Genomic DNA, 25,525 nt, shown 5'->3' on the forward strand with positions numbered 1-25,525 from the left:
TGAAGAGAGTGTGGGACATTAACACTGGAGTGAGTGTGGGACCGTAACACTGGAGAGAGTGTGGGAGAGTAACACTGGAGAGAGTGTCTGATAGTAACACTGGAGAGAGTGCCTGACAGTAACACTAGAGACATTGTCTGACAGTAACACTGGAGAGAGTGGGACAGTAACATTGGAGAGTGTGCGGGACAGTAACACTGGAGAGAGAGTGGGACCGTAACACTGGAGAGAGTGTCTGACAGTAACACTGGAGAGAGTGTCTGACAGTAACACTGGAGAGAGTTTGGGACCATAACACTGGAGAGAGTGTGGGACAGTAACACTGAAGAGAGTGTCTGACAATAACAATGGAGAGAGTGTGGGACAGTAACACTGGAGAGAATGTGAGACAGTAACAATGGAGAGAGTGTGGGACAGTAACACTGGAGAGAGTGTGAGACAGTAACACTGGAGAGAGTGTGGGACAGTAACACTGGAGAGAGTGTGGGACAGTAACACTGGAGAGAGTGTCTGACAGTGACACAGGAGAGAGTGTGGGACCGTAACACTGGAGAGATTGTCTGCCAGTAACAATGGAGAGAGTGTCTGACAGTAACACTGGAGAGAGTGTCTGACAGTAACACTGGAGAGAGCATGGGACAGTAACACTGGAGAGAGTGCGGGACAGTAACACTGGAGAGAGTGTGGGACAGTAACACTGGAGAGAGTGTCTGACAGTAACACTGGAGACAGTGTGGTACATTAACACTGGAGAGAGTGTCTGACAGTAACAGTGGAGATAGTTCCTGACAGTAACACTGGAGAGAATGTCTGACAGTAACACTGGAGAGAGTGTCTTACAGTAACACTGGAGAGAGTGTCTGACAGTAACACTGGAGAGAGTGTGAGACCGTAACACTGGAGAGAGTGTGGGACAGTAACACTGGAGAGAGTTTGGGACAGTAACACTAGAGAGTGTGGTACAGTAACACAGGAGAGAGTGTGGGACAGTAACACTGGATAGAGTGTGGGACTGTAACACTGGAGAGTGTGGGACTGTAACACTGGGGAGTGTGGGACAGTAACACTGGAGAGTGTGGAAGAAACACTGGAGAGAGTGTTGGACAGTTACACTGGAGAGAGTGTGGGACAGTAACGCTGGAGAAAGTGTGAGACAGTAACACTGGAGAGAGTGTGAGACAGTAACACTGGAGAGAGTGTGGGACAGTTACACTGGAGAGAGTGTGGGACAGTTACACTGGAGAGAGTGTGGGACAGTTACACTGGAGAGAGTGTGGGACAGTAACGCTGGAGAGAGTGTTAGACAGTAACGCTGGAGAGAGTGCGGGACAGTAACACTGGAGAGAGTGCGGGACAGTAACACTGGAAAGAGTGTGGGACAGTCACACTTGAGAGTGCATGGGACAGTAACACTGGAGAGAGCCTGGTACAGTAACACTAGAGAGAGTGTGAGACAGTAACACTGGAGAGAGTGTGGGACAGTAACACTGGAGAGATTGAGGGAAAGTAACACTGGAGAGAGTGTGGGACAGTAACACTGGGGAGAGTGTGGGACAGTAACACTGGAGAGAGTGAGGGACAGTAACACTGGAGAGAGAGTGGGAAAGTAACACTGAAGAGAGTGTGGGACATTAACACTGGAGAGAGTGTGGGACCGTAACACTGGAGAGAGTGTGGGACAGTAACACTGGAGAGAGTGTCTGATAGTAACACTGGAGAGAGTGCCTGACAGTAACACGAGAGACATTGTCAGACAGTAACACTGGAGAGAGTGGGACAGTAACACTGGAGAGTGTGTGGGACAGTAACACTGGAGAGAGTGTGGGACCGTAACACTGGAGAGAGTGTCTGACAGTTACACTGGAGAGAGTGTCTGACAGTAACACTGGAGAGAGTTTGGGACCGTAACACTGGAGAGAGTGTGGGACAGTAACACTGAAGAGAGTGTCTGACAGTAACAATGGAGAGAGTGAGGGACAGTAACACTGGAGAGAATGTGAGACAGTAACAATGGAGAGAGTGTGGGACAGTAACACTGGAGAGAGTGTGAAACAGTAACATTGGAGAGTGTGGACAGTACCACTGGAGAGAGTGTGAGACAGTAACAATGGAGAGAGTGTCTGACAGTAACACTGGAGAGCGTGGGACAGTAACACTGGAGAGAGTGCGGGACAGTAACACTGGAGACAATGTGAGACAGTAACAATGGAGAGAGTGTGGGACAGTAACACTGGAGAGAGTGTGAGACAGTAACACTGGAGAGTGTGGGACAGTAACACTGGAGAGAGTGTGAGACATTAACAATGGAGAGAGTGTCTGACAGTAACACTGGAGAGCGTGGGACAGTAACACTGGAGAGAGTGCGGGACAGTAACACTGGAGACAGTGTGGGACAGTAACACTGGAGAGAGTGTGGGACAGTAACAATGGAGACTGTGGGACAGTAACACTGGAGAGAGTATCTGACAGTAACAATAGAGAATGTGGGACAGTAACACTGGAGAGAGTATGAGACAGTAAAAATGGAGAGAGTGTGGGACAGTAACACTGGAGAGAGTGTGGGACAGTAATACTGGAGAGAGTGTGAGTAGGTAACACTGGAGAGTGTGGGACAGTAACACTGGAGAGAGTGTGAGACAGTAACAATGGAGAGAGTGTCAGACAGTAACACTGGAGAGAGAGGGAATGTAACACTGGAGAGAGTGTGAGACAGTAACACTGGAGAGTGTGGGACAGTAACACTGGAGATAGTGTGAGACAGTAACAATGGAGAGAGTGTCTGACAGTAACACTGGAGAGAGTGGGACAGTAACACTGGAGAGAGTGTGGGACAGTAACCCTGGAGAGAGCGTGGGACAGTAACACTGGAGAGAGTGTCTGACAGTAACACTGGAGAGAGTGTCTGACAGTAACACTGGAGAAAGTGTGAGACAGTAACACTGGAGAGACTGTCTGACAGTAACACTGGAGAGAGTGTGGGACAGTAACACTGGAGAGAGTGTGAGACAGTAACAATGGAGAGAGTGTGGGACAGTAACACTGGAGAGTATGTGAGACAGTAACAGTGGAGAGAGTGTGGGATAGTAACACTGGAGAGAGTGTGGGACAGTATCAATGGAGAGAGTGAAGGACAGTAACAATGGAGAGAGTGTGGGACAGTAACACTGGAGAGAATGTGGGACAGTAACACTGGAGAGAGTGTCTGACAGTAACTCTGGAGAGAGTGTCTGACAGTAACACTGGAGAGAATGTCTGACAGTAACACTGGAGAGAGTGTCTGACAGTAACACTGGAGAGAGTGTCTGACAGTAACACTGGAGAGATTGTGGGACAGTAACACTGGAGAGAGTGTCTGACAGTAACACTGGAGAGAGTGTGGGACAGTAACACTGGAGAGAGTGTCTGACAGTAACACTGGAGAGAATGTCTGACAGTAACATTGGAGAGAGTGTCTGACAGTAACACTGGAGAGAGTGTCTGACAGTAACACTGGAGAGAGTGTGAGACCGTAACACTGGATAGAGCGGCACAGTAACACTGGAGAGAGTTTGGGACAGTAACACTGGAGAGTGTGGGACAGTAACACTGGAGAGAGTGTGGGACCGTAACACTGGAGAGAGTGTGGGACCGTAACACTGGAGAGAGTGTGGGACAGCAACACTGGAGAGAGTGTGGGACCGTAACACTGGAGAGAGCGGCACAGTAACACTGGAGAGAGTTTGGGACAGTAACACTGGAGAGTGTGGGACAGTAACACTGGAGAGAGTGTGGGACAGTAACACTGGATAGAATGTGGGACTGTAACACTGGAGAGTGAGGGACTGTAACGCTGGAGAGTGTGGGACAGTAACACTGGAGAGTGTGGGAAGTAACACTGGAGAGAGTGTGGGACAGTAACACTGGAGAGAGTGTTGGACCGTAACGCTGGAGAAAGTGAGAGACAGTAAGACTGGAGAGAGTGTGAGACAGTAACACTGGAGAGAGTGTGGGACAGTTACACTGGAGAGAGTGTGGGACAGTTACACTGGAGAGAGTGCGGCACAGTAACGCTGGAGAGAGTGTTAGACAGTAACGCTGGAGAGAGTGCGGGCCAGTAACACTGGAGAGAGTGCGGGACTGTATCACTGGAAAAAGTCTGGGACAGTAACACTGGAGAGAGTGTGCGACAGTAACACTGGAGAGAGCCTGGGATAGTAACACTGGAGAGAGTGTGAGACAGTAAAACTGGAGAGAGTGTGGGACAGTAACACTGAAGAGAGTGTGGGACATTAACACTGGAGTGAGTGTGGGACCGTAACACTGGAGAGAGTGTGCGACAGTAACACTGGAGAGAGTGTCTAATAGTAACACTGGAGAGAGTGCCTGACAGTAACACTAGAGACATTGTCTGACAGTAACACTGGAGAGAGTGGGACAGTAACACTGGAGAGTGTGTGGGACAGTAACACTGGAGAGAGTGTGGGACCGTAACACTGGAGAGAGTGTCTGACAGTAACACTGGAGAGAGTGTCTGACAGTAACACTGGAGAAAGTTTGGGACCGTAACACTGGAGAGAGTGTGGGACAGTAACACTGAAGAGAGTGTCTGACAGTAACAATGGAAAGAGTGTGGGACAGTAACACTGGAGAGTGTGGGAAGTAACACTGGAGAGAGTGTGGGACAGTAACACTGGAGAGAGTGTGGGACCGTAACGCTGGAAAAAGTGTGAGACAGTAAGACTGGAGAGAGTGTGAGACAGTAACACTGGAGAGAGTGTGGGACAGTTACACTGGAGAGAGTGTGGGACAGTTACACTGGAGAGAGTGTGGCACAGTAACGCTGGAGAGAGTGTTAGACAGTAACGCTGGAGAGAGTGCGGGACAGTAACACTGGAGAGAGTGCGGGACAGTATCACTGGAAAGAGTCTGGGACAGTAACACTGGAGAGAGTGTGCGACAGTAACACTGGAGAGAGCCTGGGATAGTAACACTGGAGAGAGTGTGAGACAGTAAAACTGGAGAGAGTGTGGGACAGTAACACTGCAGAGATTGTGGACAGTAACACTGGAGAGAGTGTGGGACAGTAAGACTGGGAGAGTGTCGGACAGGAACACTGGAGAGAGTGAGGGACACTAACACTGGAGAGAGTGTGGGAAAGTAACACTGAAGAGAGTGTGGGACATTAACACTGAAGAGAGTGTGGGACATTAACACTGGAGTGAGTGTGGGACCGTAACACTGGAGAGAGTGTGGGAGAGTAACACTGGAGAGAGTGTCTGATAGTAACACTGGAGAGAGTGCCTGACAGTAACACTAGAGACATTGTCTGACAGTAACACTGGAGAGAGTGGGACAGTAACATTGGAGAGTGTGCGGGACAGTAACACTGGAGAGAGAGTGGGACCGTAACACTGGAGAGAGTGTCTGACAGTAACACTGGAGAGAGTGTCTGACAGTAACACTGGAGAGAGTTTGGGACCATAACACTGGAGAGAGTGTGGGACAGTAACACTGAAGAGAGTGTCTGACAATAACAATGGAGAGAGTGTGGGACAGTAACACTGGAGAGAATGTGAGACAGTAACAATGGAGAGAGTGTGGGACAGTAACACTGGAGAGAGTGTGAGACAGTAACACTGGAGAGAGTGTGGGACAGTAACACTGGAGAGAGTGTGGGACAGTAACACTGGAGAGAGTGTCTGACAGTGACACAGGAGAGAGTGTGGGACCGTAACACTGGAGAGATTGTCTGCCAGTAACAATGGAGAGAGTGTCTGACAGTAACACTGGAGAGAGTGTCTGACAGTAACACTGGAGAGAGCATGGGACAGTAACACTGGAGAGAGTGCGGGACAGTAACACTGGAGAGAGTGTGGGACAGTAACACTGGAGAGAGTGTCTGACAGTAACACTGGAGACAGTGTGGGACATTAACACTGGAGAGAGTGTCTGACAGTAACAGTGGAGATAGTTCCTGACAGTAACACTGGAGAGAATGTCTGACAGTAACACTGGAGAGAGTGTCTTACAGTAACACTGGAGAGAGTGTCTGACAGTAACACTGGAGAGAGTGTGAGACCGTAACACTGGAGAGAGTGTGGGACAGTAACACTGGAGAGAGTTTGGGACAGTAACACTAGAGAGTGTGGTACAGTAACACAGGAGAGAGTGTGGGACAGTAACACTGGATAGAGTGTGGGACTGTAACACTGGAGAGTGTGGGACTGTAACACTGGGGAGTGTGGGACAGTAACACTGGAGAGTGTGGAAGAAACACTGGAGAGAGTGTTGGACAGTTACACTGGAGAGAGTGTGGGACAGTAACGCTGGAGAAAGTGTGAGACAGTAACACTGGAGAGAGTGTGAGACAGTAACACTGGAGAGAGCGTGGGACAGTTACACTGGAGAGAGTGTGGGACAGTTACACTGGAGAGAGTGTGGGACAGTTACACTGGAGAGAGTGTGGGACAGTAACGCTGGAGAGAGTGTTAGACAGTAACGCTGGAGAGAGTGCGGGACAGTAACACTGGAGAGAGTGCGGGACAGTAACACTGGAAAGAGTGTGGGACAGTCACACTTGAGAGTGCATGGGACAGTAACACTGGAGAGAGCCTGGTACAGTAACACTAGAGAGAGTGTGAGACAGTAACACTGGAGAGAGTGTGGGACAGTAACACTGGAGAGATTGAGGGAAAGTAACGCTGGAGAGAGTTTGGGACAGTAACACTGGGGAGAGTGTGGGACAGTAACACTGGAGAGAGTGAGGGACAGTAACACTGGAGAGAGAGTGGGAAAGTAACACTGAAGAGAGTGTGGGACATTAACACTGGAGAGAGTGTGGGACCGTAACACTGGAGAGAGTGTGGGACAGTAACACTGGAGACAATGTGAGACAGTAACAATGGAGAGAGTGTGGGACAGTAACACTGGAGAGAGTGTGAGACAGTAACACTGGAGAGTGTGGGACAGTAACACTGGAGAGAGTGTGAGACATTAACAATGGAGAGAGTGTCTGACAGTAACACTGGAGAGCGTGGGACAGTAACACTGGAGAGAGTGCGGGACAGTAACACTGGAGACAGTGTGGGACAGTAACACTGGAGAGAGTGTGGGACAGTAACAATGGAGACTGTGGGACAGTAACACTGGAGAGAGTATCTGACAGTAACAATAGAGAATGTGGGACAGTAACACTGGAGAGAGTATGAGACAGTAAAAATGGAGAGAGTGTGGGACAGTAACACTGGAGAGAGTGTGGGACAGTAATACTGGAGAGAGTGTGAGTAGGTAACACTGGAGAGTGTGGGACAGTAACACTGGAGAGAGTGTGAGACAGTAACAATGGAGAGAGTGTCAGACAGTAACACTGGAGAGAGAGGGAATGTAACACTGGAGAGAGTGTGAGACAGTAACACTGGAGAGTGTGGGACAATAACACTGGAGATAGTGTGAGACAGTAACAATGGAGAGAGTGTCTGACAGTAACACTGGAGAGAGTGGGACAGTAACACTGGAGAGAGTGTGGGACAGTAACCCTGGAGAGAGCGTGGGACAGTAACACTGGAGAGAGTGTCTGACAGTAACACTGGAGAGAGTGTCTGACAGTAACACTGGAGAAAGTGTGAGACAGTAACACTGGAGAGACTGTCTGACAGTAACACTGGAGAGAGTGTGGGACAGTAACACTGGAGAGAGTGTGAGACAGTAACAATGGAGAGAGTGTGGGACAGTAACACTGGAGAGTATGTGAGACAGTAACAGTGGAGAGAGTGTGGGATAGTAACACTGGAGAGAGTGTGGGACAGTATCAATGGAGAGAGTGAAGGACAGTAACAATGGAGAGAGTGTGGGACAGTAACACTGGAGAGAATGTGGGACAGTAACACTGGAGAGAGTGTCTGACAGTAACTCTGGAGAGAGTGTCTGACAGTAACACTGGAGAGAATGTCTGACAGTAACACTGGAGAGAGTGTCTGACAGTAACACTGGAGAGAGTGTCTGACAGTAACACTGGAGAGATTGTGGGACAGTAACACTGGAGAGAGTGTCTGACAGTAACACTGGAGAGAGTGTGGGACAGTAACACTGGAGAGAGTGTCCGACAGTAACACTGGAGAGAATGTCTGACAGTAACATTGGAGAGAGTGTCTGACAGTAACACTGGAGAGAGTGTCTGACAGTAACACTGGAGAGAGTGTGAGACGGTAACAAAGGAGAGAGTGTGGGACAGCAACACTGGAGAGAGTGTGGGACCGTAACACTGGAGAGAGCGGCACAGTAACACTGGAGAGAGTTTGGGACAGTAACACTGGAGAGTGTGGGACAGTAACACTGGAGAGAGTGTGGGACAGTAACACTGGATAGAATGTGGGACTGTAACACTGGAGAGTGAGGGACTGTAACGCTGGAGAGTGTGGGACAGTAACACTGGAGAGTGTGGGAAGTAACACTGGAGAGAGTGTGGGACAGTAACACTGGAGAGAGTGTTGGACCGTAACGCTGGAGAAAGTGAGAGACAGTAAGACTGGAGAGAGTGTGAGACAGTAACACTGGAGAGAGTGTGGGACAGTTACACTGGAGAGAGTGTGGGACAGTTACACTGGAGAGAGTGCGGCACAGTAACGCTGGAGAGAGTGTTAGACAGTAACGCTGGAGAGAGTGCGGGACAGTAACACTGGAGAAAGTGCGGGACTGTATCACTGGAAAAAGTCTGGGACAGTAACACTGGAGAGAGTGTGCGACAGTAACACTGGAGAGAGCCTGGGATAGTAACACTGGAGAGAGTGTGAGACAGTAAAACTGGAGAGAGTGTGGGACAGTAACACTGAAGAGAGTGTGGGACATTAACACTGGAGTGAGTGTGGGACCGTAACACTGGAGAGAGTGTGCGACAGTAACACTGGAGAGAGTGTCTAATAGTAACACTGGAGAGAGTGCCTGACAGTAACACTAGAGACATTGTCTGACAGTAACACTGGAGAGAGTGGGACAGTAACACTGGAGAGTGTGTGGGACAGTAACACTGGAGAGAGTGTGGGACCGTAACACTGGAGAGAGTGTCTGACAGTAACACTGGAGAGAGTGTCTGACAGTAACACTGGAGAAAGTTTGGGACCGTAACACTGGAGAGAGTGTGGGACAGTAACACTGAAGAGAGTGTCTGACAGTAACAATGGAAAGAGTGTGGGACAGTAACACTGGAGAGTGTGGGAAGTAACACTGGAGAGAGTGTGGGACAGTAACACTGGAGAGAGTGTGGGACCGTAACGCTGGAAAAAGTGTGAGACAGTAAGACTGGAGAGAGTGTGAGACAGTAACACTGGAGAGAGTGTGGGACAGTTACACTGGAGAGAGTGTGGGACAGTTACACTGGAGAGAGTGTGGCACAGTAACGCTGGAGAGAGTGTTAGACAGTAACGCTGGAGAGAGTGCGGGACAGTAACACTGGAGAGAGTGCGGGACAGTATCACTGGAAAGAGTCTGGGACAGTAACACTGGAGAGAGTGTGCGACAGTAACACTGGAGAGAGCCTGGGATAGTAACACTGGAGAGAGTGTGAGACAGTAAAACTGGAGAGAGTGTGGGACAGTAACACTGCAGAGATTGTGGACAGTAACACTGGAGAGAGTGTGGGACAGTAAGACTGGGGAGAGTGTCGGACAGGAACACTGGAGAGAGTGAGGGACACTAACACTGGAGAGAGTGTGGGAAAGTAACACTGAAGAGAGTGTGGGACATTAACACTGAAGAGAGTGTGGGACATTAACACTGGAGTGAGTGTGGGACCGTAACACTGGAGAGAGTGTGGGAGAGTAACACTGGAGAGAGTGTCTGATAGTAACACTGGAGAGAGTGCCTGACAGTAACACTAGAGACATTGTCTGACAGTAACACTGGAGAGAGTGGGACAGTAACATTGGAGAGTGTGCGGGACAGTAACACTGGAGAGAGAGTGGGACCGTAACACTGGAGAGAGTGTCTGACAGTAACACTGGAGAGAGTGTCTGACAGTAACACTGGAGAGAGTTTGGGACCATAACACTGGAGAGAGTGTGGGACAGTAACACTGAAGAGAGTGTCTGACAATAACAATGGAGAGAGTGTGGGACAGTAACACTGGAGAGAATGTGAGACAGTAACAATGGAGAGAGTGTGGGACAGTAACACTGGAGAGAGTGTGAGACAGTAACACTGGAGAGAGTGTGGGACAGTAACACTGGAGAGAGTGTGGGACAGTAACACTGGAGAGAGTGTCTGACAGTGACACAGGAGAGAGTGTGGGACCGTAACACTGGAGAGATTGTCTGCCAGTAACAATGGAGAGAGTGTCTGACAGTAACACTGGAGAGAGCATGGGACAGTAACACTGGAGAGAGTGCGGGACAGTAACACTGGAGAGAGTGCGGGACAGTAACACTGGAGAGAGTGCGGGACAGTAACACTGGAGAGAGTGTCTGACAGTAACACTGGAGAGAGCATGGGACAGTAACACTGGAGAGAGTGCGGGACAGTAACACTGGAGAGAGTGTGGGACAGTAACACTGGAGAGAGTGTCTGACAGTAACACTGGAGACAGTGTGGGACATTAACACTGGAGAGAGTGTCTGACAGTAACAGTGGAGATAGTTCCTGACAGTAACACTGGAGAGAATGTCTGACAGTAACACTGGAGAGAGTGTCTTACAGTAACACTGGAGAGAGTGTCTGACAGTAACACTGGAGAGAGTGTGAGACCGTAACACTGGAGAGAGTGTGGGACAGTAACACTGGAGAGAGTTTTGGACAGTAACACTAGAGAGTGTGGTACAGTAACACAGGAGAGAGTGTGGGACAGTAACACTGGATAGAGTGTGGGACTGTAACACTGGAGAGTGTGGGACTGTAACACTGGGGAGTGTGGGACAGTAACACTGGAGAGTGTGGAAGAAACACTGGAGAGAGTGTTGGACAGTTACACTGGAGAGAGTGTGGGACAGTAACGCTGGAGAAAGTGTGAGACAGTAACACTGGAGAGAGTGTGAGACAGTTACACTGGAGAGAGTGTGGGACAGTAACGCTGGAGAGAGTGTTAGACAGTAACGCTGGAGAGAGTGCGGGACAGTAACACTGGAGAGAGTGCGGGACAGTAACACTGGAAAGAGTGTGGGACAGTCACACTTGAGAGTGCATGGGACAGTAACACTGGAGAGAGCCTGGTACAGTAACACTAGAGAGAGTGTGAGACAGTAACACTGGAGAGAGTGTGGGACAGTAACACTGGAGAGATTGAGGGAAAGTAACACTGGAGAGAGTGTGGGACAGTAACACTGGGGAGAGTGTGGGACAGTAACACTGGAGAGAGTGAGGGACAGTAACACTGGAGAGAGAGTGGGAAAGTAACACTGAAGAGAGTGTGGGACATTAACACTGGAGAGAGTGTGGGACCGTAACACTGGAGAGAGTGTGGGACAGTAACACTGGAGAGAGTGTCTGATAGTAACACTGGAGAGAGTGCCTGACAGTAACACGAGAGACATTGTCAGACAGTAACACTGGAGAGAGTGGGACAGTAACACTGGAGAGTGTGTGGGACAGTAACACTGGAGAGAGTGTGGGACCGTAACACTGGAGAGAGTGTCTGACAGTAACACTGGAGAGAGTGTCTGACAGTAACACTGGAGAGAGTTTGGGACCGTAACACTGGAGAGAGTGTGGGACAGTAACACTGAAGAGAGTGTCTGACAGTAACAATGGAGAGAGTGAGGGACAGTAACACTGGAGAGAATGTGAGACAGTAACAATGGAGAGAGTGTGGGACAGTAACACTGGAGAGAGTGTGAAACAGTAACATTGGAGAGTGTGGACAGTACCACTGGAGAGAGTGTGAGACAGTAACAATGGAGAGAGTGTCTGACAGTAACACTGGAGAGCGTGGGACAGTAACACTGGAGAGAGTGCGGGACAGTAACACTGGAGACAATGTGAGACAGTAACAATGGAGAGAGTGTGGGACAGTAACACTGGAGAGAGTGTGAGACAGTAACACTGGAGAGTGTGGGACAGTAACACTGGAGAGAGTGTGAGACATTAACAATGGAGAGAGTGTCTGACAGTAACACTGGAGAGCGTGGGACAGTAACACTGGAGAGAGTGCGGGACAGTAACACTGGAGACAGTGTGGGACAGTAACACTGGAGAGAGTGTGGGACAGTAACAATGGAGACTGTGGGACAGTAACACTGGAGAGAGTATCTGACAGTAACAATGGAGAGAGTGGGACAGTAACACTTGAGAGTGTGTGGGACAGTAACACTGGAGAGAGTATGAGACAGTAAAAATGGAGAGAGTGTGGGACAGTAACACTGGAGAGAGTGTTGGACAGTAATACTGGAGAGAGTGTGAGTAGGTAACACTGGAGAGTGTGGGACAGTAACACTGGAGAGAGTGTGAGACAGTAACAATGGAGAGAGTGTCAGACAGTAACACTGGAGAGAGAGGGAATGTAACACTGGAGAGAGTGTGAGACAGTAACACTGGAGAGTGTGGGACAGTAACACTGGAGATAGTGTGAGACAGTAACAATGGAGAGAGTGTCTGACAGTAACACTGGAGAGAGTGGGACAGTAACACTGGAGAGAGTGTGGGACAGTAACCCTGGAGAGAGCGTGGGACAGTAACACTGGAGAGAGTGTCTGACAGTAACACTGGAGAGAGTGTCTGACAGTAACACTGGAGAAAGTGTGAGACAGTAACACTGGAGAGACTGTCTGACAGTAACACTGGAGAGAGTGTGGGACAGTAACACTGGAGAGAGTGTGAGACAGTAACAATGGAGAGAGTGTGGGACAGTAACACTGGAGAGTATGTGAGACAGTAACAGTGGAGAGAGTGTGGGATAGTAACACTGGAGAGAGTGTGGGACAGTATCAATGGAGAGAGTGAAGGACAGTAACAATGGACAGAGTGTGGGACAGTAACACTGGAGAGAATGTGGGACAGTAACACTGGAGAGAGTGTCTGACAGTAACTCTGGAGAGAGTGTCTGACAGTAACACTGGAGAGAATGTCTGACAGTAACACTGGAGAGAGTGTCTGACAGTAACACTGGAGAGAGTGTCTGACAGTAACACTGGAGAGATTGTGGGACAGTAACACTGGAGAGAGTGTCTGACAGTAACACTGGAGAGAGTGTGGGACAGTAACACTGGAGAGAGTGTCTGACAGTAACACTGGAGAGAATGTCTGACAGTAACATTGGAGAGAGTGTCTGACAGTAACACTGGAGAGAGTGTGAGACGGTAACAAAGGAGAGAGTGTGGGACAGCAACACTGGAGAGAGTGTGGGACCGTAACACTGGAGAGAGCGGCACAGTAACACTGGAGAGAGTTTGGGACAGTAACACTGGAGAGTGTGGGACAGTAACACTGGAGAGAGTGTGGGACAGTAACACTGGATAGAATGTGGGACTGTAACACTGGAGAGTGAGGGACTGTAACGCTGGAGAGTGTGGGACAGTAACACTGGAGAGTGTGGGAAGTAACACTGGAGAGAGTGTGGGACAGTAACACTGGAGAGAGTGTTGGACCGTAACGCTGGAGAAAGTGAGAGACAGTAAGACTGGAGAGAGTGTGAGACAGTAACACTGGAGAGAGTGTGGGACAGTTACACTGGAGAGAGTGTGGGACAGTTACACTGGAGAGAGTGCGGCACAGTAACGCTGGAGAGAGTGTTAGACAGTAACGCTGGAGAGAGTGCGGGACAGTAACACTGGAGAGAGTGCGGGACTGTATCACTGGAAAAAGTCTGGGACAGTAACACTGGAGAGAGTGTGCGACAGTAACACTGGAGAGAGCCTGGGATAGTAACACTGGAGAGAGTGTGAGACAGTAAAACTGGAGAGAGTGTGGGACAGTAACACTGAAGAGAGTGTGGGACATTAACACTGGAGTGAGTGTGGGACCGTAACACTGGAGAGAGTGTGCGACAGTAACACTGGAGAGAGTGTCTAATAGTAACACTGGAGAGAGTGCCTGACAGTAACACTAGAGACATTGTCTGACAGTAACACTGGAGAGAGTGGGACAGTAACACTGGAGAGTGTGTGGGACAGTAACACTGGAGAGAGTGTGGGACCGTAACACTGGAGAGAGTGTCTGACAGTAACACTGGAGAGAGTGTCTGACAGTAACACTGGAGAAAGTTTGGGACCGTAACACTGGAGAGAGTGTGGGACAGTAACACTGAAGAGAGTGTCTGACAGTAACAATGGAAAGAGTGTGGGACAGTAACACTGGAGAGTGTGGGAAGTAACACTGGAGAGAGTGTGGGACAGTAACACTGGAGAGAGTGTGGGACCGTAACGCTGGAAAAAGTGTGAGACAGTAAGACTGGAGAGAGTGTGAGACAGTAACACTGGAGAGAGTGTGGGACAGTTACACTGGAGAGAGTGTGGGACAGTTACACTGGAGAGAGTGTGGCACAGTAACGCTGGAGAGAGTGTTAGACAGTAACGCTGGAGAGAGTGCGGGACAGTAACACTGGAGAGAGTGCGGGACAGTATCACTGGAAAGAGTCTGGGACAGTAACACTGGAGAGAGTGTGCGACAGTAACACTGGAGAGAGCCTGGGATAGTAACACTGGAGAGAGTGTGAGACAGTAAAACTGGAGAGAGTGTGGGACAGTAACACTGCAGAGATTGTGGACAGTAACACTGGAGAGAGTGTGGGACAGTAAGACTGGGGAGAGTGTCGGACAGGAACACTGGAGAGAGTGAGGGACACTAACACTGGAGAGAGTGTGGGAAAGTAACACTGAAGAGAGTGTGGGACATTAACACTGAAGAGAGTGTGGGACATTAACACTGGAGTGAGTGTGGGACCGTAACACTGGAGAGAGTGTGGGAGAGTAACACTGGAGAGAGTGTCTGATAGTAACACTGGAGAGAGTGCCTGACAGTAACACTAGAGACATTGTCTGACAGTAACACTGGAGAGAGTGGGACAGTAACATTGGAGAGTGTGCGGGACAGTAACACTGGAGAGAGAGTGGGACCGTAACACTGGAGAGAGTGTCTGACAGTAACACTGGAGAGAGTGTCTGACAGTAACACTGGAGAGAGTTTGGGACCATAACACTGGAGAGAGTGTGGGACAGTAACACTGAAGAGAGTGTCTGACAATAACAATGGAGAGAGTGTGGGACAGTAACACTGGAGAGAATGTGAGACAGTAACAATGGAGAGAGTGTGGGACAGTAACACTGGAGAGAGTGTGAGACAGTAACACTGGAGAGAGTGTGGGACAGTAACACTGGAGAGAGTGTGGGACAGTAACACTGGAGAGAGTGTCTGACAGTGACACAGGAGAGAGTGTGGGACCGTAACACTGGAGAGATTGTCTGCCAGTAACAATGGAGAGAGTGTCTGACAGTAACACTGGAGAGAGTGTCTGACAGTAACACTGGAGAGAGCATGGGACAGTAACACTGGAGAGAGTGCGGGACAGTAACACTGGAGAGAGTGTGGGACAGTAACACTGGAGAGAGTGTCTGACAGTAACACTGGAGACAGTGTGGGACATTAACACTGGAGAGAGTGTCTGACAGTAACAGTGGAGATAGTTCCTGACAGTAACACTGGAGAGAATGTCTGACAGTAACACTGGAGAGAGTGTCTTACAGTAACACTGGAGAGAGTGTCTGACAGTAACACTGGAGAGAGTGTGAGACCGTAACACTGGAGAGAGTGTGGGACAGTAACACTGCAGCGAGTTTGGGACAGTAACACTAGAGAGTGTGGTACAGTAACACAGGAGAGAGTGTGGGACAGTAACACTGAATAGAGTGTGGGACTGTAACACTGGAGAGTGTGGGACTGTAACACTGGGGAGTGTGGGACAGTAACACTGGAGAGTGTGGAAGAAACACTGGAGAGAGTGTTGGACAGTTACACTGGAGAGAGTGTGGGATAGTAACGCTGGAGAAAGTGTGAGACAGTAACACTGGAGAGAGTGTGAGACAGTAACACTGGAGAGAGTGTGGGACAGTTACACTGGAGAGAGTGTGGGACAGTTACACTGGAGAGAGTGTGGGACAGTAACGCTGGAGAGAGTGTTAGACAGTAACGCTGGAGAGAGTGCGGGACAGTAACACTGGAGAGAGTGCGGGACAGTAACACTGGAAAGAGTGTGGGACAGTCACACTTGAGAGTGCATGGGACAGTAACACTGGAGAGAGCCTGGTACAGTAACACTAGAGAGAGTGTGAGACAGTAACACTGGAGAGAGTGTGGGACAGTAACACTGGAGAGATTGAGGGAAAGTAACACTGGAGAGAGTGTGGGACAGTAACACTGGGGAGAGTGTGGGACAGTAACACTGGAGAGAGTGAGGGACAGTAACACTGGAGAGAGAGTGGGAAAGTAACACTGAAGAGAGTGTGGGACATTAACACTGGAGAGAGTGTGGGACCGTAACACTGGAGAGAGTGTGGGACAGTAACACTGGAGAGAGTGTCTGATAGTAACACTGGAGAGAGTGCCTGACAGTAACACGAGAGACATTGTCAGACAGTAACACTGGAGAGAGTGGGACAGTAACACTGGAGAGTGTGTGGGACAGTAACACTGGAGAGAGTGTGGGACCGTAACACTGGAGAGAGTGTCTGACAGTAACACTGGAGAGAGTGTCTGACAGTAACACTGGAGAGAGTTTGGGACCGTAACACTGGAGAGAGTGTGGGACAGTAACACTGAAGAGAATGTGAGACAGTAACAATGGAGAGAGTGTGGGACAGTAACACTGGAGAGAGTGTGAAACAGTAACATTGGAGAGTGTGGACAGTACCACTGGAGAGAGTGTGAGACAGTAACAATGGAGAGAGTGTCTGACAGTAACACTGGAGAGCGTGGGACAGTAACACTGGAGAGAGTGCGGGACAGTAACACTGGAGACAGTGTGGGACAGTAACACTGGAGAGAGTGTGGGACAGTAACACTGGAGAGAGTGTGGGACAGTAACAATGGAGACTGTGGGACAGTAACACTGGAGAGAGTATCTGACAGTAACAATAGAGAATGTGGGACAGTAACACTGGAGAGAGTGTGAGACAGTAAAAATGGAGAGAGTGTGGGACAGTAACACTGGAGAGAGTGTGGGACAGTAATACTGGAGAGAGTGTGAGTAGGTAACACTGGAGAGTGTGGGACAGTAACACTGGAGAGAGTGTGAGACAGTAACAATGGAGAGAGTGTCTGACAGTAACACTGGAGAGAGAGGGAATGTAACACTGGAGATAGTGTGGGACAGTAACACTGGAGAGAGTGTGAGACAGTAACACTGGAGAGTGTGGGACAGTAACACTGGAGATAGTGTGAGACAGTAACAATGGAGAGAGTGACTGACAGTAACACTGGAGAGAGTGTGGGACAGTAACCCTGGAGAGAGAGTGGGACAGTAACACTGGAGAGAGAGTCTGACAGTAACACTGGAGAGACTGTCTGACAGTAACACTGGAGAGAGTGTGGGACAGTAACACTGGAGAGAGTGTGAGACAGTAACAATGGAGAGAGTGTGGGACAGTAACACTGGAGAGTATGTGAGACAGTAACAGTGGAGAGAGTGTGGGATAGTAACACTGGAGAGAGTGTGGGACAGTATCAATGTAGAGAGTGAAGGACAGTAACAATGGAGAGAGTGTGGGACAGTAACACTGGAGAGAATGTGGGACAGTAACACTGGAGAGAGTGTCTGACAGTAACACTGGAGAGAGTGTCTGACAGTAACACTGGAGAGAATGTCTGACAGTAACACTGGAGAGAGTGTCTGACAGTAACACTGGAGAGAGTGTCTGACAGTAACACTGGAGAGATTGTGGGACAGTAACACTGGAGAGAGTGTCTGACAGTAACAGTGGAGAGAGTTTGGGACCGTAACACTGGAGAGAGTGTGGGACAGCAACACTGAAGAGAGTGTCTGACAGTAACAATGGAGAGAGTGTGGGACAGTAACACTGGAGAGAATGTGAGACAGTAACAATGGAGAGAGTGTGGGACAGTAACACTGGAGAGAGTGTGAGACAGTAACACTGCAGAGTGTGGGACAGTAACACTGGATAGAGTGTGAGACAGTAACAATGGAGAGAGTGTCTGACAGTAACACTGGAGAGCGTGGGACAGTAACACTGGAGAGAGTGCGGGACAGTAACACTGGAGACAGTGTGGGACAGTAACACTGGAGAGAGTGTGGGACAGTAACACTGGAGAGAGTGTGGGACAGTAACAATGGAGACTGTGGGACAGTAACACTGGAGAGAGTATCTGACAGTAACAATAGAGAATGTGGGACAGTAACACTGGAGAGAGTGTGAGACAGTAAAAATGGATAGAGTGTGGGACAGTAACACTGGAGAGAGTGTGGGACAGTAATACTGGAGAGAGTGTGAGTAAGTAACACTGGAGAGTGTGGGACAGTAACACTGGAGAGAGTGTGAGACAGTAACAATGGAGAGAGTGTCTGACAGTAACACTGGAGAGAGAGGGAATGTAACACTGGAGAGAGTGTGGGACAGTAACACTGGAGTGAGTGTGAGACAGTAACACTGGAGAGTGTGGGACAGTAACACTGGAGATAGTGTGAGACAGTAACACTGGAGAGTGTGGGACAGTAACACTGGAGAGAGTGTGGGACAGTAACACTGAAGAGAGTGTCTGACAGTAACAATGGAGAAAGTGTGGGACAGTAACACTGGAGAGAATGTGAGACAGTAACAATGGAGAGAGTGTGGGACAGTAACACTGGAGAGAGTGTGAGACAGTAACACTGGAGAGTGTGGGACAGTAACACTGGAGAGAGTGTGAGACAGTAACAATGGAGAGAGTGTCTGACAGTAACACTGGAGAGCGTGGGACAGTAACACTGGAGAGAGTGCGGGACAGTAACACTGGAGACAGTGTGGGACAGTAACACTGGAGAGAGTGTGGGACAGTAACACTGGAGAGAGTGTGGGACAGTAACAATGGAGACTGTGGGACAGTAACACTGGAGAGAGTATCTGACAGTTACAATAGAGAATGTGGGACAGTAACACTGGAGAGATGGTGGTACAGTAAAGCTGGAGAGATTATGGGACAGTAACACTGGAGAGTGTGGGACAGTAACACTGGAGAGAGTGTGGGACAGTAACACTGGAGAGAGTGTGGTACATTAACGCTGGAGAAAGTGTGAGACAGTAACAATGGAGTGAGTGTGGGACAGTAACACTGGAGAGAGTGTGAGACAGTAACACTTGAGAGAGTGGGACAGTAACACTGGAGAGAGTGTGAGACATTAACACTGGAGAGAGTGTGGGACAGTACACTGGAGAGAGTGTGGGACAGTAACACTGATGAGAGTGTGAGACACTTACACTGGAGAGTGTGGGAATGTAACGCTGGAGAAAATGTAAGACAGTAACACTGGAGAGTGTGTGGGACAGTAACACTGGGGAGAGTGTGGGACAGTAATACTGGAGCGAGTGTGAGACAGTAACACTGGAGAGAGAGTGAGACAGTAACACTGGAGAGAGTGTGTGACAGTAACACTGGAGAGAGTGTGAGACAGTAACACTGGAGAGAGTGTGAGACAGTGACACTGGAGAGAGTGTGGGATAGTAACACTGGAGAGTACGTGAGACAGTAACACTGGAGAGAGTGTGGGACAGTAACACTGGAGAGAGTGTGGGACAGTAACACTGGAGAGAGTGTGGGACAGTAACACTGGAGAGAGGGTCTGACAGTGACACAGGAGAGAGTGTGGGACCGTAACACTGGAGAGATTGTCTGCCAGTAACACTGGAGAGAGTGTCTGACAGTAACACAGGAGAGAGTGTGGGACAGTAACACTGGAGAGAGCGTCTGACAGTATGACTGGAGAGAGTGTGTGACCGTTACACTGGAGAGAGTGTCTGACAGTAACACTGGAGAGAGCGTGGGACAAAAACACTGGAGAGAGTGTGGGACCGTAACACTGGAGAGAGTGTCTGACAGTAACACTGGAGAGAGCATGGGACAGTAACACTGGAGAGAGTGCGGGACAGTAATACTGGAGAGAGTGTGGGACCGTAACACTGGAGAGAGTGTGGGAAAGTAACACTGGAGAGAGTGTCAGACATTAACACTGGAGAGAGTGGGACAGTAACACTGGAGAGAGTGTCTGACAGTAACACTGGAGAGAGTGTCTGATAGTAACACTGGAGAGAGTGTCTGAAAGTAACACTGGAGAGAGTGTGGGACCGTAACACTGGAGAGAGTGTGGGACAGTAACACTGGAGTGAGTGTCTGACAGTAACACTGGAGAGAGTGTGGGACAGTAACAATGGAGAGAGTGTGGGACAGTAACACTGGAGAGAGTGTCTGACAGTAACACTGGAGAGAGTGTGGGACAGTAACACTGGAGAGAGTGTCTGACAGTAACACTGGAGAGAGTGTGGGACATTAACACTGGAGAGAGTGTCTGACAGTAACAGTGGAGATAGTGTCTGACAGTAACACCGGAGAGAATGTCTGACAGTAACACTGGAGAGAGTGTCTGACAGTAACACTGGAGAGAGTGTCTGACAGTAACACTGAAGAGAGTGTGAGACCGTAACACTGGAGAGAGTGTGGGACAGTAACACTGGAGAGAGTTTGGGACAGTAACACTGGAGAGTGTGGGACAGTAACACAGGAGAGAGCGTGGGACAGTAACACTGAATAGAGTGTGGGACTGTAACACTGGAGAAGTGGGACTGTAACACTGGGGAGTGTGGGACAGTAACACTGCAGAGTGTGAAGAAACACTGGAGAGAGTGTTGGACAGTTACACTGGAGAGAGTGTGGGACAGTAACGCTGGAGAAAGTGTGAGACAGTAAGACTGGAGAGAGTGTGAGACAGTAACACTGGAGAGAGTGTGGGACAGTTACACTGGAGAGATTGTGGGACAGTTACACTGGAGAGAGTGTGGGACAGTAACGCTGGAGAGAGTGTTAGACAGTAACGCTGGAGAGAGTTCGGGACAGTAACACTGGAGAGAGTGCGGGACAGTAACACTGGAAAGAGTGTGGGACAGTAACACTTGAGAGAGCCTGCTACAGTAACACTGGAGAGAGTGTGAGACAGTAACACTGGAGAGAGTGTGGGACAGTAACACTGGAGAGATTGAGGGAAAGTAACACTGGCGAGAGTGTGGGACAGTAACACTGGGGAGAGTGTGGGACAGTAACACTGGAGAGAGTGAGGGACAGTAACACTGGAGAGAGAGTGGGAAAGTAACACTGAAGAGAGTGTGGGACATTTACACTGGAGAGAGTGTGGGACCGTAACACTGGAGAGAGTGTGGGACAGTAACACTGCAGAGAGTGTCTGATAGTAACACTGGAGAGAGTGCCTGACAGTAACACTTAATAACATTGTCTGACAGTAACACTGGAGAGAGTGGGACAGTAACACTGGAGAGTGTGTGGGACAGTAACACTGGAGAGAGTGTGGGACCGTAACACTGGAGAGAGTGTCTGACAGTAACACTGCAGAGAGTGTCTGACAGTAACACTGGAGAGAGTTTGGGACCGTAACACTGGAGAGAGTGTGGGACAGTAACACTGGAGAGAATGTGAGACAGTAACAATGGAGAGAGTGTGGGACAGTAACACTGGAGAGAGTGTGAGACAGTAACACTGGAGAGTGTGGGACAGTAACACTGGAGAGAGTGTGAGACAGTAACAATGGAGAGAGTGTCTGACAGTAACACTGGAGAGCGTGGGACAGTAACACTGGAGAGAGTGCGGGACAGTAACACTGGAGACAGTGTGGGACAGTAACACTGGAGAGAGTGTGGGACAGTAACACTGGAGAGAGTGTGGGACAGTAACAATGGAGACTGTGGGACAGTAACACTGGAGAGAGTATCTGACAGTAACAATAGAGAATGTGGGACAGTAACACTGGAGAGAGTGTGAGACAGTAAAAATGGAGAGAGTGTGGCACAGTAACACTGGAGAGAGTGTGGGACAGTAATACTGGAGAGAGTGTGAGTAAGTAACAATGGAGAGTGTGGGACAGTAACACTGGAGAGAGTGTGAGACAGTAACAATGGAGGGAGTGTCTGACAGTAACACTGGAGAGAGAGGGAATGTAACACTGGAGAGAGTGTGGGACAGTAACACTGGAGAGAGTGTGAGACAGTAACACTGGAGAGTGTGGGACAGTAACACTGGAGAGAATGTGAGACAGTAACAATGGAGAGAGTGTGGGATAGTAACACAGGAGAGAGTGTGAGACAGTAACACTGGAGAGCGTGGGACAGTAACACTGGAGAGAGTGTGAGACAGTAACAATGGAGAGAGTGTCTGACAGTAACACTGGAGAGCGTGGGACAGTAACACTGGAGAGAGTGCGGGACAGTAACACTGGAGACAGTGTGGGACAGTAACACTGGAGAGAGTGTGGGACAGTAACACTGGAGAGAGTGTGGGACAGTAACAATGGAGACTGTGGGACAGTAACACTGGAGAGAGTATCTGACAGTAACAATAGAGAATGTGGGACAGTAACACTGGAGAGAGTGTGAGACAGTAAAAATGGATAGAGTGTGGGACAGTAACACTGGAGAGAGTGTGGGACAGTAATACTGGAGAGAGTGTGAGTAAGTAACACTGGAGAGTGTGGGACAGTAACACTGGAGAGAGTGTGAGACAGTAACAATGGAGAGAGTGTCTGACAGTAACACTGGAGAGAGAGGGAATGTAACACTGGAGAGAGTGTGGGACAGTAACACTGGAGTGAGTGTGAGACAGTAACACTGGAGAGTGTGGGACAGTAACACTGGAGATAGTGTGAGACAGTAACACTGGAGAATGTGGGACAGTAACACTGGAGAGAGTGTGGGACAGTAACACTGAAGAGAGTGTCTGACAGTAACAATGGAGAGAGTGTGGAACAGTAACACTGGAGAGAATGTGAGACAGTAACAATGGAGAGAGTGTGGGACAGTAACACTGGAGAGAGTGTGAGACAGTAACACTGGAGAGTGTGGGACAGTAACACTGGAGAGAGTGTGAGACAGTAACAATGGAGAGAGTGTCTGACAGTAACACTGGAGAGCGTGGGACAGTAACACTGGAGAGAGTGCGGGACAGTAACACTGGAGACAGTGTGGGACAGTAACACTGGAGAGAGTGTGGGACAGTAACACTGGAGAGAGTGTGGGACAGTAACAATGGAGACTGTGGGACAGTAACACTGGAGAGAGTATCTGACAGTAACAATAGAGAATGTGGGACAGTAACACTGGAGAGAGTGTGAGACAGTAAAAATGGAGAGAGTGTGGCACAGTAACACTGGAGAGAGTGTGGGACAGTAATACTGGAGAGAGTGTGAGTAAGTAACAATGGAGAGTGTGGGACAGTAACACTGGAGAGAGTGTGAGACAGTAACAATGGAGGGAGTGTCTGACAGTAACACTGGAGAGAGAGGGAATGTAACACTGGAGAGAGTGTGGGACAGTAACACTGGAGAGAGTGTGAGACAGTAACACTGGAGAGTGTGGGACAGTAACACTGGAGATAGTGTGAGACAGTAACAATGGAGAGAGTGTCTGACAGTAACACTGGAGAGAGTGGGACAGTAACACTGGAGAGAGTGTGGGACAGTAACCCTGGAGAGAGCGTGGGACAGTAACACTGGAGAGAGTGTCTGACAGTAACACTGGAGAGAGTGTCTGACAGTAACACTGGAGAGAGTGTGAGACAGTAACACTGGAGAGACTGTCTGACAGTAACACTGGAGAGAGTGTGGGACAGTAACACTGGAGAGAGTGTGAGACAGTAACAATGGAGATAGTGCGGGACAGTAACACTGGAGATTATGTGAGACATTAACAGTGGAGAGATTGTGGGATAGTAACACTGGAGAGAGTGTGGGACAGTATCAATGGAGAGAGTGTGGGACAGTAACAATGGAGAGAGTGTGGGACAGTAACACTGGAGAGAATGTGGGACAGTAACACTGGAGAGAGTGTCTGACAGTAACTCTGGAGAGAGTGTCTGACAGTAACACTGGAGAGAATGCCTGACAGTAACACTGGAGAGAGTGTCTGACAGTAACACTGGAGAGAGTGTCTGACAGTAACACTGGAGAGATTGTGGGACAGTAACACTGGAGAGAGTGTCTGACAGTAACACTGGAGAGAGTGTGGGACAGTAACACTGGAGAGAGTGTGGGACAGTAACACTGGAGAGAATGTCTGACAGTAACACTGGAGAGAGTGTCTGACAGTAACACTGGAGAGAGTGTCTGACAGTAACACTGGAGAGAGTGTGAGACGGTAACAATGGAGAGAGTGTGGGACAGCAACACTGGAGAGAGTGTGGGACCGTAACACTGGAGAGAGCGGCACAGTAACACTGAAGAGAGTTTGGGACAGTAACACTGGAGAGTGTGGGACAGTAACACTGGAGAGAGTGTGCGACAGTAACACTGGATAGAGTGTGGGACTGTAACACTGGAGAGTGAGGGACTGTAACACTGGAGAGTGTGGGACAGTAACACTGGAGAGTGTGGGAAGTAACACTGGAGAGAGCGTGGGACAGTAACACTGGAGAGAGTGTGGGACCGTAACGCTGGAGAAAGTGTGAGACAGTAAGACTGGAGAGAGTGTGAGACAGTAACACTGGAGAGAGTGTGGGACAGTTACACTGGAGAGAGTGTGGGACAGTTACACTGGAGAGAGTGTGGCACAGTAACGCTGGAGAGAGTGTTAGACAGTAACACTGGAGAGAGTGTGGGACAGTTACACTGGAGAGAGTGTGGGACAGTAACGCTGGAGAGAGTGCGGGACAGTAACACTGGAGAGAGTGCGGGACAGTATCACTGGAAAGAGTGTGGGACAGTAACACTGGAGAGAGTGTGCGACAGTAACACTGGAGAGAGCCGGGGATAGTAACACTGGACAGAGTGGGACAGTAACACTGGAGAGAGTGTGGGACAGTAACACTGGAGAGATGGTGGTACAGTAAAGCTGGAGAGATTATGGGACAGTAACACTGGAGAGTGTCGGACAGTAACACTGGAGAGAGTGTGGGACAGTAACAATGGAGTGAGTGTGGGACATTAACACTGGAGAGAGTGTGAGACAGTAACACTTGAGAGAGTGGGACAGTAACACTGGAGAGAGTGTGAGACATTAACACTGGAGAGAGTGTGGGACAGTAACACTGGAGAGAGTGTGGGACAGTAACACTGGAGAGAGTGTGAGACAGTTACACTGGAGAGTGTGGGAATGTAACGCTGGAGAAAATGTAAGACAGTAACACTGGAGAGTGTGTGGGACAGTAACACTGGGGAGAGTGTGGGACAGTAATACTGGAGAGAGTGTGAGACAGTAACACTGGAGAGAGTGTGAGACAGTAACACTGGAGAGAGTGTGTGACAGTAACACTGGAGAGAGTGTGAGACAGTAACGCTGGAGAGAGTGTGAGACAGTAACACTGGAGAGAGTGTGAGACAGTGACACTGGAGAGAGTGTGGGATAGTAACACTGGAGAGTACGTGAGACAG

Source organism: Cetorhinus maximus, chromosome 17 (genome assembly GCF_964194155.1).
Source record: "Cetorhinus maximus chromosome 17, sCetMax3.hap1.1, whole genome shotgun sequence".
Taxonomy (NCBI): domain Eukaryota; kingdom Metazoa; phylum Chordata; class Chondrichthyes; order Lamniformes; family Cetorhinidae; genus Cetorhinus; species Cetorhinus maximus.